The following is a 10,202-nucleotide window of genomic DNA, read 5'->3' as shown; positions in this document are numbered from 1 at the left end:
ATATGCCTGGTACTTTCTAATGCCCTGGAGTATGGAAGCAAGTAGGATAAAATCTGTTGACAAAGATCCAGAAAACAATGCACTTGGTTAGTGCTCCTCAATCATCAGTGAATGCACTTAACTTTACTAACCCAAAACAAACGGCCCTGGGTCAGGCTCTGTGAGGCCCATAGAAGATGCAGCAGTGAACACGTCAGTGACAATCCCTGTCATAAAGTTGTCAGTCTTATCTGTACTATCACATTGCCTTGATTCTCTAACTTTGCCTACCAAGCCATAATGAAAGGCTTTGTCACATGACTTTATGAAATCCCTAACTACATCAATAATCTATCCCTGATCTACCAATGTAGACACCCTAGCAGAAAAAATGCCCCCCCATAGGTTAATTTGTGAAACTTGCTCTGATTTATCTCCAGTTTCTTTTCTAAGTGCTAATTCACTCTATCTTTGAACCAGTTTATGTTTTTTAGAGCTTGATAGAATCTAGGATCCAGATTTTCTCTTTCAAAAAGCAAGATACCGGGTTCCTTTCCTGAATTAAAAATGAGGTGTGGCTCAGTGGCTGAGCGTCCGCCTATGAACCAGGTCACAGTAGGATTACTGGTCCAATCCCCGGGGGGGGGGGGTGGGGGGGGGGGCAGCAGAAGACAGCTGATCAATGATTCTCTGTCATCATTGATGTGTTTCTCTCTCTCTCTCTCTCTCCCTTTTCCTTCCTCTCGGGGGCATGCAGGAGGCAGCTGATCAATGATTCTCTCTCATCATTGGTGTTTCTATCCCTCTCCGTCTCTGAAATCAATAAAAATATATAATTATTTTTTAAAAAAGCAAATATTTGTTTATCTTTAATTTTCAATACCCTCTACCAACTTAAACTTCTTCCAACCATTTTCCCTCTTGGTGGATCCCCCCTGTTCTATTTTCCATGTCTTCTCTGATGTTAGACGTTAGCTCTTTCTTTTCCTTCGGTTATATTTTTGCATTTCTTAGGAGCTCTTTTAGAGGGAGGAAGTGGGTGACCACAGCCAGAGCAATTGATTTTTAGAGGCAAGAGAGAACCAGAGAGATGATGAATCCTAATCCTGTTGCTATTATCTAGGCTTAGGTCTTACTCTGAAGTGGATGTTGGTATTAGACTGATATTTATAAGTGGCATACACACTCCTGGTTTGACTGTGTTTCAAGGCTAGGGAAATGGATGCATATGGGACCACAGGCAGAAAAAATTTATTTCAGGACACAGAATAATTTGAACAGAAATTATTCACATTTAAAAAATATGATATTATTAAGAGGAATTTCTCAGTGCCCCTAAAATCCAAATGAAACGCTAAATTTTCATTATGGAAAAAATAATTACTGTTAATGCCAAACATTTTTCCTTTTTCTCGTGTAATGATAGTGTGATAATCTCTAAACAATGAGAATTGATTAATAGCTTTTCTTGTTGGATTCCAATGCCAGTAACTTAAAAAGTCTGTTTAATTTTGTGATCCAGCCACCTTTCCATGGCAGATATAGCTATCACCTTACCACAAGATACTTAACAGTACAAACAACAGCAATAAGAACAATAACAGCAGCAACAAAACCTGGTCTCTTACAAAATACTGAATCCACATGTAAGCTGTGCCAACTCCATTTCCAAATAATTAATTGCCTTATACTGTCCTTTTTTTCTTTCACTTCACAATACAGGATTTTCCCACTAAAATCAATCATTCTTTGTCTCAGCTTATGTTTTCTTATGTACAGGAGTTAGAATGGTTCTGGACAGTTAATTACCCATAAATCCATCTCTAAAACACAGAACATGTCAGCTGCTTTTGTAAACCCCTGATGTTCCATTTTGCCTCCGTGACTTTTTTATAAACTAATTGTGTTAATGCACTGGCATATTTATTGCTCACCTTTTCACCTTTTATGCTGATCCCTGGCTGCCGACAAGGTCCTTTCAATTGATCAAAACCACAATCCTCCTGTGTAAGGAAGGTCACATTTACTTTAACAATGGGAACCCACAGCCCTGTGTTGCCTCGATGTGGGTCACCAAGGGGCACATCACAGCAAAGACTGAGGCTTGCATGGATCTCTCGAGTTTTTACCTTTTCAGTTTCAGACACAGAGGCAAAGGAATGATTTAAAAACAAAATCTTGACTGCTGCCTCTCACTTGTTTTAAGTTCTGAGAGGGAAAATTGAAAGTCTTTCTTAAAAAGGAATATCTATCTCTTTTTTCCCCCACTCAGGATTAGATTAGAACTTTTCTTAACATGACTGAGGACAAAAAAGATCAGAGTGGGAGATGGTGCAGCTATGAGGATTTTGAGATTCCTGGCCAGCAGGTGACACCTGGAGGTTATGAAGTCTGCCACATGCTAGGTTAATTTGTTTTTTCTTCTTTCCTCCTTTCCTTCCTTCCCTCCCTCTCTCCCTCCCTCTGTCCCTCCCTTCCTCTCTCCCTCCCTCTGTCCCTCCCTTCCTCCCTCCCTCCCTCCTTCCCTCCCTCTCTCCCTCCCTCCCTTCCTTCCTTTATTTTGTAGAAGTGTAAAAAGAAGAGATCATGCCCTAACCAGTTTGGCTCAGTGGATAGAGCGTCGGCCTGCGGACTGAAGTGTCCCAGGTTCGATTCTGGTCAAGGGCAGGTACCTTGGTTGTGGGCACATCCCCAGTAGGGGGTGTGCAGGAGGCAGTTGATAAATGTTTCTCTCTCATCGATGTTTCTAAGTCTCTATCCCTCTCCCTTCCTCTCTGTAAAAAAACTCAATAAAAAATATTAAAAAAAAAAAGAAGAGATCATAAACTCAGATGCCTCCAGGGTATGAATGATGTTTAATGATGAGATATGGAAACATGAGAACTGGTGAACACAGCTCCACCTTTTTTATTTTTTAAAAATATTTTTATTGATTTTAGGGAGGAAGGGAGAGGGAGAGAGAGAGAGATAGAAACATCAATGATGAGAGAATTATTGATTGGCTGCCTCCTGCATACCCTCTACTGGGGATTGAGCCCACAAGGGCATGTGCCCTGACCGGGAATCGAACCTACATGAACCATGACTTCTTGGTTCATAGGTTGACATTCAACCATTGAGCCCCACTTGTGGGGCAACAAAGTCCCATCTTAAAGAGGTGGCTACTACTCACCCTCAGTATATTCTACCCAGGAGTCCAGGGCTGGTGTGGCAAGATTTTCTGAGTTTTCAAAAGAAACAGGAAATCCAGTGTTTATTTGTTTTTAGAAACATCCCAAAATTTAAATGTTGACAACAACCAACTGAAAGTTTTGAAAATTACTGTATGGGCCCTAGCCAGGTACCTCAGTTGGTTAGAGCATCATCTGGATATGCCAAGGTGGTGAGTTTAATCCCCAGTCAGGGCATATATAAGAATCACCCAAGGAATACATGTGCCTCCCTGTGCTCTAGAGCATTCTGAATGAGTTCTCTTTTGATAACACCAGCAGAAATCATCCCTGTTAGAGTCTTAGGAAAATGTAAAGGCCAGTTTCTATATTTAAATAGAAGACGTCTCATGGTTTTTTTTTTTCCACTAATTTTTTTTTATTATTAGTTAAGGTATTACAAATGTGTCCTCATCCTCCCCCATTAACCCCCAACCTCCCACACACACACATACACCCATACACCTGTTGTCCATTGGTTTGGCTTATATGCATGCATACAAGTCCTTCAGTTGATCTCTTCCCCTTACCCCCGATCTTTAAATATTATTTTTATTGATGTCAGAGAGAAAGGGAGAGGAAGACAGAGCTAGAAACATCAATGATGAGAGAGAATCATTGATCAGCTGCCTTCTGTGTGCCCCTCATGAGGATTGAGCCCGCAACCAAGGCATGTGCCCTGACCAAGAATTGAACTGTGACCTCCTGGTTCATAGGTCAATGCTCAACCACTGAGCCATGCTGGCTGGGCCTGATGTGTTTTTTTTTTTTTTTAATGGCAAATTAAAAAGAATAAGAGTGGCTTTTTCTGCACACTCCCTCCTTCCCAGCCCGCTCGGGCTGTGAGCTCCAGGCTCCTGCTAAGCTAGCACTGCTGTTGTCTTCTCCTGGCCGCCCTCATGATCTACTGGGACCTCATTAGCCATGATGAGATGTTCTCCAGCATCTGCAAGTTCTGGGAGATTGCTGATGGGCTGTGCCTGGAGGTGGAGGGCACGGTAATCAGTAGGACAGAGGGTAACATTGATAACTCGCTGAAGGCTAAAGGGTAAAGGTTTCAATATCAATGGTATTGGTATTGTCATGAACCATCATTTTCACAAAAGAAGTCTACAAGGAGTACATCAAGGATTACATGAAATCAATCAAAAGGAAACTTGGAGTACAGAGATTAGAAAGATTAAAACCTTTTATGACAGACTGGTCAGTGTGGCTCAGTGGTTGAGTGTCTGCCCAGGAGGTCACTGTTTGATTCCCCGTCAGAGCACATGCCCAAGATGCTGGCTCGATCCCCAGTACGGGGCGTGCAAGAGGCAGCAGATCAATGATGTTTGTCTCTCATCGATGTTTCTATCTCTCTATCCTTCTCCCTTCCTCTCTCTCTGAATATCAATAAAAATGTTTTTTAAAAAGATAAAAAAGAAAGAAAAAAATTAAAAAGAAAAAACAAAGAAAAAGCCTTTTATGACAGGTGCTGCAGATCTTGCACATCCTTGGTAATTTCAAATCTACCAGCTTCTTATTGGTGAAAACATGAATCCAGATGGCATGTTTGCTCTGCTGGATAACCAGGAGGATGGTGTAACCCATTTATGATCTTCTTTAAAGATGGTTTAGATGCCGAAACCGGTTTGGCTCAGTGGATAGAGCGTCGGCCTGCGGACTGAAGGGTCCCAGGTTCGATTCCGGTCAAGGGCATGTACCTGGGTTGTGGGCACATCCCCAGTGGGAGATGTGCAGGAGGCAGCTGATCCATGTTTCTCTCTGATGTTTCTCTCTCATCGATGTTTCTAGCTCTCTATCTCCCTCCCTCTCTGTAAAAAATCAATAAAATATATTAAAAAAAATAAAGATGGTTTAGAAATGGGAAAATGCTCACAAATTTGGCAGTTTGGATCTATCACCTGTCATTGTAACTGGCTACTGCTTGCCACCCACACACCAGGACAATGGCACAGATGTTATCTTGAGCTCTTCATTTTATTTTGACCAGGATTTATTTGGAGCAGAGGCAGTGTTTTTTTTTTTTTGTTTGTTTGTTTTTTAGAAAAACACATCATATAGGTTGTTTAAAAATAAAATGCATTTTTAACTTAGAAGAAGAAAAGAAGAATGAGAGTGTTTCCTTGACATGAAAATCTTCTCTAAAGACACAATATTACTGTAGCAGCAAATCATGAAAAGACCTGACACAGGTTGACATCCATGACCCTGTCAACATTGATGGGAACTTGTGTGGAAACCAACTTTTGTCCTCTTTGAAGTCTGAAGTTTTGAATAGACTCTAGTTCTTCGCTAGGGCCCTGACACTGATTAGTTCTGATCTCTACCCTTGGAGATTCTCTTAGCAATTTGGCTGTTGTACAAGTGCTGCCAGGAGCATGTACTGCCATTTCTCACAAATACAGGGGTGGGCAAAAGTAGGTTAAATGACCAGCCATCATTACCTAAAATATAAATTACCAGTAATGATATGAAATAACAACTATAGCAATAACAATAAAACAAATGAATACAATAATTATTAAATTAATAATAATATGGGAATAAACTCTGTGTTTCAAATATGGTAGAGTACTTGGCTTTATAGTTTCTGACACAGAAGAAAACAATGTCAACTGAAGAGAAGCACAGTTACTTGTTGAAGTATAAATGTTCTTTAAGAGAAGATGTTCTCCCCTAATCTGAATGAGTCATTCTGCCTCAGTCCCCAATAGGAAGGGAGAAAGTGTTGTGTGTGATCTTGAAATCTAATTAGAGCAAAGTATCAAATGACCTTGGCACATTTCTCTGGACACTTTCTTAGGGATCAGAATAGAATGACCCCCATCTAACCTCAGTAATAGTTAAGTAATTTTCGCACAGTTGCCTCATATAAAATATATTCACATTTTATTTTTAATCTAGGAGTTGAATGCACTTTGCAAGAGTCCCGTGCCTACCTTCTGCTATTGGTCTGAATTTTGCTAAGTTGATTTCCAACTTTGAAGATAGCTTTGTTCACTAGAGCATGAGAAAGTGCAGGACATTTCTTTTAAATCAGGACTTTAAGTCTACAGTAAAATGACTGGGAGCAAATGCATGGCATCATTCCATTGTACAAGATCTGCAAGGGTCATTTTTAGGACATCATAGTTAACTTATGCTTTCTAAATATTTTTTTCAAATGCCTGTAACAATGCGATTGTGTTGCCTTTTCCATTTCTCCATTCTTGGAGAATTAGGATGAACTCATTAAAATTTCATGTGGATTATTGCCCTTACTGACACTTGATATCAATGTCCCTGAGTTTAAAAAAGGGTGGTGTTGGTGGGCCCATCCCATTCTGATCTCTGTGTATCTATAGAGATTACAAAGATTTCTGCTTTTTTTATACTCACAAATGTTTTTAATTCAAATGTCTATTTTGTATTTAAAGACAAGCCTAAATGTCTGCTGTTTTTCTTTCTTTTTAAAAAAAATATACTTTTTTTAATTGACTTCAGAGGGAGGAAATGAGAGGGAGGGAGAGATAGAAACATCAATGATGAGAGAGAATCATATCATTGATGCCTCCTGCATACCTCCTACAAGGGGATCTAGCTCAAAACACGGGCATGTGACGCCTGGCACCTCCCTGACTTCAGGGAAAAATTCCTTCCTGGGGAAACAACCTTTCTCGGACAGGTGACCTTGGTTAAAACACACAGCGTTAAGGGGAGCAAACATATTAAGAACAGTATGCTATATACGCCAGGTCCCTTGAAACATATGCTGTGCAGATATTTCTTTCCTGCAGTGACTGTGTCAAGCAGCAAGGATGGACCGGCTTCCGGCAATCAGCTGCCTCCTGAAGGGCCTCTACTGGGGAATTGAGCCCACAACCCAGGCATGTGGCCTGACGGGGAATTGAACTGTGATCTCCTGGTTCATAGGTTGATGTTCAACCACTGAGCCCATCCAAATGAAATATGGTATTTTCTAAGGTAGTGAAAAATTTGTCAGTTCCTGAAGCCATCACTCTAGGGAGATAATAAGGCACTGTATGTAACTACAGCAGGCTCAGATGTGAAGCATGCTGGAATCTGAAGAACATCAGCTGGCATGAAATAGGAGAAAGCTGGGACTGAGTTGAGAGAGAAACGGAAGTGTATAAATGGGAAGGCCATGCAACACAATGCCCTGGGCCTAAACGGTATAGCAGTATGAGCTTGTTAGACAATTAGTAAATCAAGGTACATACATGTGTAGGAGTAGGCTTCTGTGGGCTCCAATATATATCCTCCACTTTGTAGATAAGTCTAAAAGCAGGATATTGTAGTGTATGCCATCAGTGATTCCTGCCAGGATCCCTGCAAGGGTATAAGAAACAAGAACCAGAATCTAGGGGTAGATCAGGCAGCAACTAGACAGGGAATCAGGATGTGAAATTAAAAAAATATATATTTCTATTGATTTCAGAGAGAAAGGGGAGGGAGAGAGAAATAGAAGCATCAATGATGAGAGAGAATCATTAATTGGCTGCCTCCTGAACGCACCCATGGGGGATCGAGTCCACAGCCTGGGATTGTGCCCTTGACTGGAATCAAACCCAGGACCTTCCAGTCTGCAGGCCAATGCTCTATCCACTGAGCCAACCCTACTAGGGCTGAAATGTTTTAGAAAAAGTATGTGATTTGGAGCCCGACTGAAATGGTTATCAGGCTATGTCCTCGTTCTAGCTGTCTGACTCTAGTAAGTTACTTAACCTCTATGAGTCTCAGATTCCATAACTGTAAGGTGGGATAATAATCACCACTTCATAGGTTGTTGTAAGGATTGGAAATACCTTATGTAAAATACCCAGCACAGTAGTAGGCCTGTATTATGGCATCTATTCTTTAATTGGTTAAGACATCAGGTCTAGTAAAGGATGAGAGCTCCAAACAGGTGAGCCAAAGCAGATGCTTTATCTTTTTTCTTTTTAAAAAAAATGATTTGAGAGAGAGAGAAAGGGAGAGGGAGAGAGAAACATTGATTTGCTGTTCCACTCATTTATGCAGTCACTGGTTGATTCTTGTATTTACCCTGACTGGTAATCAAACCCTCAACCTAGGTATGTACCCTGACTGGGAGTCAAACCCACGACCTTCTGGTGCATTGGATGACGCTCCAGCCAAGTGAGCCACACTGACCAGGGCTTGTGGGATTTTTTTTTAAAAAAAATTTATATTAAAATATATTATCTTTATTGTTTAAAGTAGTAAAGATCTTCCCTTTGTTGTTTCCCCCGCGAATGACCTCCTCCACCCTGCACCGACCTTGTGGAATTTTTTTTAAAGCAATGTAATGACAACAATATATGGGTAACTGTTAATTGTACCTCCATGTTATTTACATAAGGAGTGAAATTTACGGGACATTTTATGGCAGAATTTAAATTTCCAGCCCCAGGGAGACCATGTCTGACAGGATACTTTTTGAAGTTGCCAACAGCTCAGTAAAGAGAACAAGATGTTTCTGGATTTGCCAGTTGTCAGCTGTGTGGCTTTTGGCAGATGTCCCAGACTTAAGAATTTGGAGACTGTCCTTCTAGCCTACTGTCCTAAGTGATCCTTGAAAGCTTCTTTCAACTATAAGTCATAATAATACTGCACTCTAAGCACTGTGCTTTGTGGACAGTACCCTTCGTAGGTATAATCATCTTCTTTGGATTGAAGAGGACCCCGAGGTTCAAAGAGATGAAGAGGCATGCCATGGCCACACCAGCAGTGTTCAGGGCAGGGTTGGGGTCCTCAGAGTCCTTGTTTGTCTCTTGTGCCCAATCATCAATAAATTAATTTACATATATCATATATAAAGACTTGTGGGGAGTGCATTAAACTTTTCCCCTGAAAGGAAAAAAGTTTGGAGAATTTTGTATTTCAATCTAATTTTAAATATATAAAAATAATTGTGAAATTAAATAGGCCATAAAAATATTGCACAAAAACCCACTTGTAAATGTTCTTATTAGAATTATTGAACATTTGGATTATTTATTCTTTTAGATTTTCTGGGGCCACTGTTCTCCTGCCTTGAAACAGGTACCGGGCAGGTGATTCAAGAAGAGATGTCTGCTTTGTGTGGGTATGGCTTTTGTAACCTTGCTTTTTCTGGTATGATGGAAGTAATAATAGCTACCATTATACGTTTATCTGCCAGCTACTGTGATAAACATTTTATTTTATTATTATTGGAGAGAGAGAGAGAGAGAGAGAAAACTCCTGGGATTCTCCCATGCTTTGCTTTAAAAAGAAATGCAGACAAATAGGACACAGAAATAAATATATTAATTATGTGTGAAACAAGACTTACTAATGTTTTCTGGCTTTATAAAATACTAGAGGCCCGGTGCACAAAATTTGTGCACTTGGGGGGTGGTCCCTCAGCCTGGCCTGAGCCCTCTTGCAGTCTGGGAGCCCTCAGGGGATGTCAGTTAGACATTCTTAGCGCTGCCATGGAGGTGGGAGAGGCTCCCTCTGAGCCCAGCTTCTGGCTGAGCAGCGCTCCCCCTCTGGGGGCACACTGAGCACCAGGGGGCAGCTCCTGCATTGTGCATCTGCCCCCTGGTGGTCAGTGTGCATCATAGCAACTGGTCGTTCCACCGTGGGGTCAAAACCAGCTCTCCGACATTCCCCGAGGGGTTCTGGATTGTGAGAGGTCATAGGCCAGGTCAAGGGACCCCACTGGTGCACGATTGGGGCTGGGAAGGGATGGGGGAGGTTGGCCAGCTGGGGAGGGACTGCAGGAGGGTTCCAGGGTGAGTCCAGCCCTTCTCGCTCAGTCCGATCAGCCAGACCCCAGGAGCAAGCTGACCTTCCAGTCAGAGCATCTTCCCCCTGGTGGTCAGTGCACGTCATAGCGAACAGTTGAGCAGCCTTAGCATGTTATTAGCATATTACACTTTGATTGATTGAAGGGCTGACCAGACGACTAGACACTTAGCATATTAGCCTTTTATTATATAGGACTAGAGGCCCGGTGCACAAAAATTTGTGCCGTCAGGGGGGAGG

General features: G+C 41.5%; 1 pseudogene; it reads left to right on the top strand.

Annotated features, from left to right (window-relative positions):
• The first annotated feature begins 4,087 nt into the window (after nt 1-4,087).
• The window catches only part of LOC102764370, a 27,849-nt pseudogene continuing 21,734 nt past the window's right edge, over nt 4,088-10,202 (top strand).

The sequence above is a fragment of the Myotis davidii genome, unplaced genomic scaffold (genome assembly GCF_000327345.1).
Source record: "Myotis davidii unplaced genomic scaffold, ASM32734v1 scaffold59, whole genome shotgun sequence".
Classification (NCBI taxonomy): Eukaryota; Metazoa; Chordata; class Mammalia; order Chiroptera; family Vespertilionidae; genus Myotis; species Myotis davidii.
The sequence above is the reverse complement of the archived record's forward strand: the minus strand, read 5'-3'. Positions and strand labels throughout refer to the sequence as shown.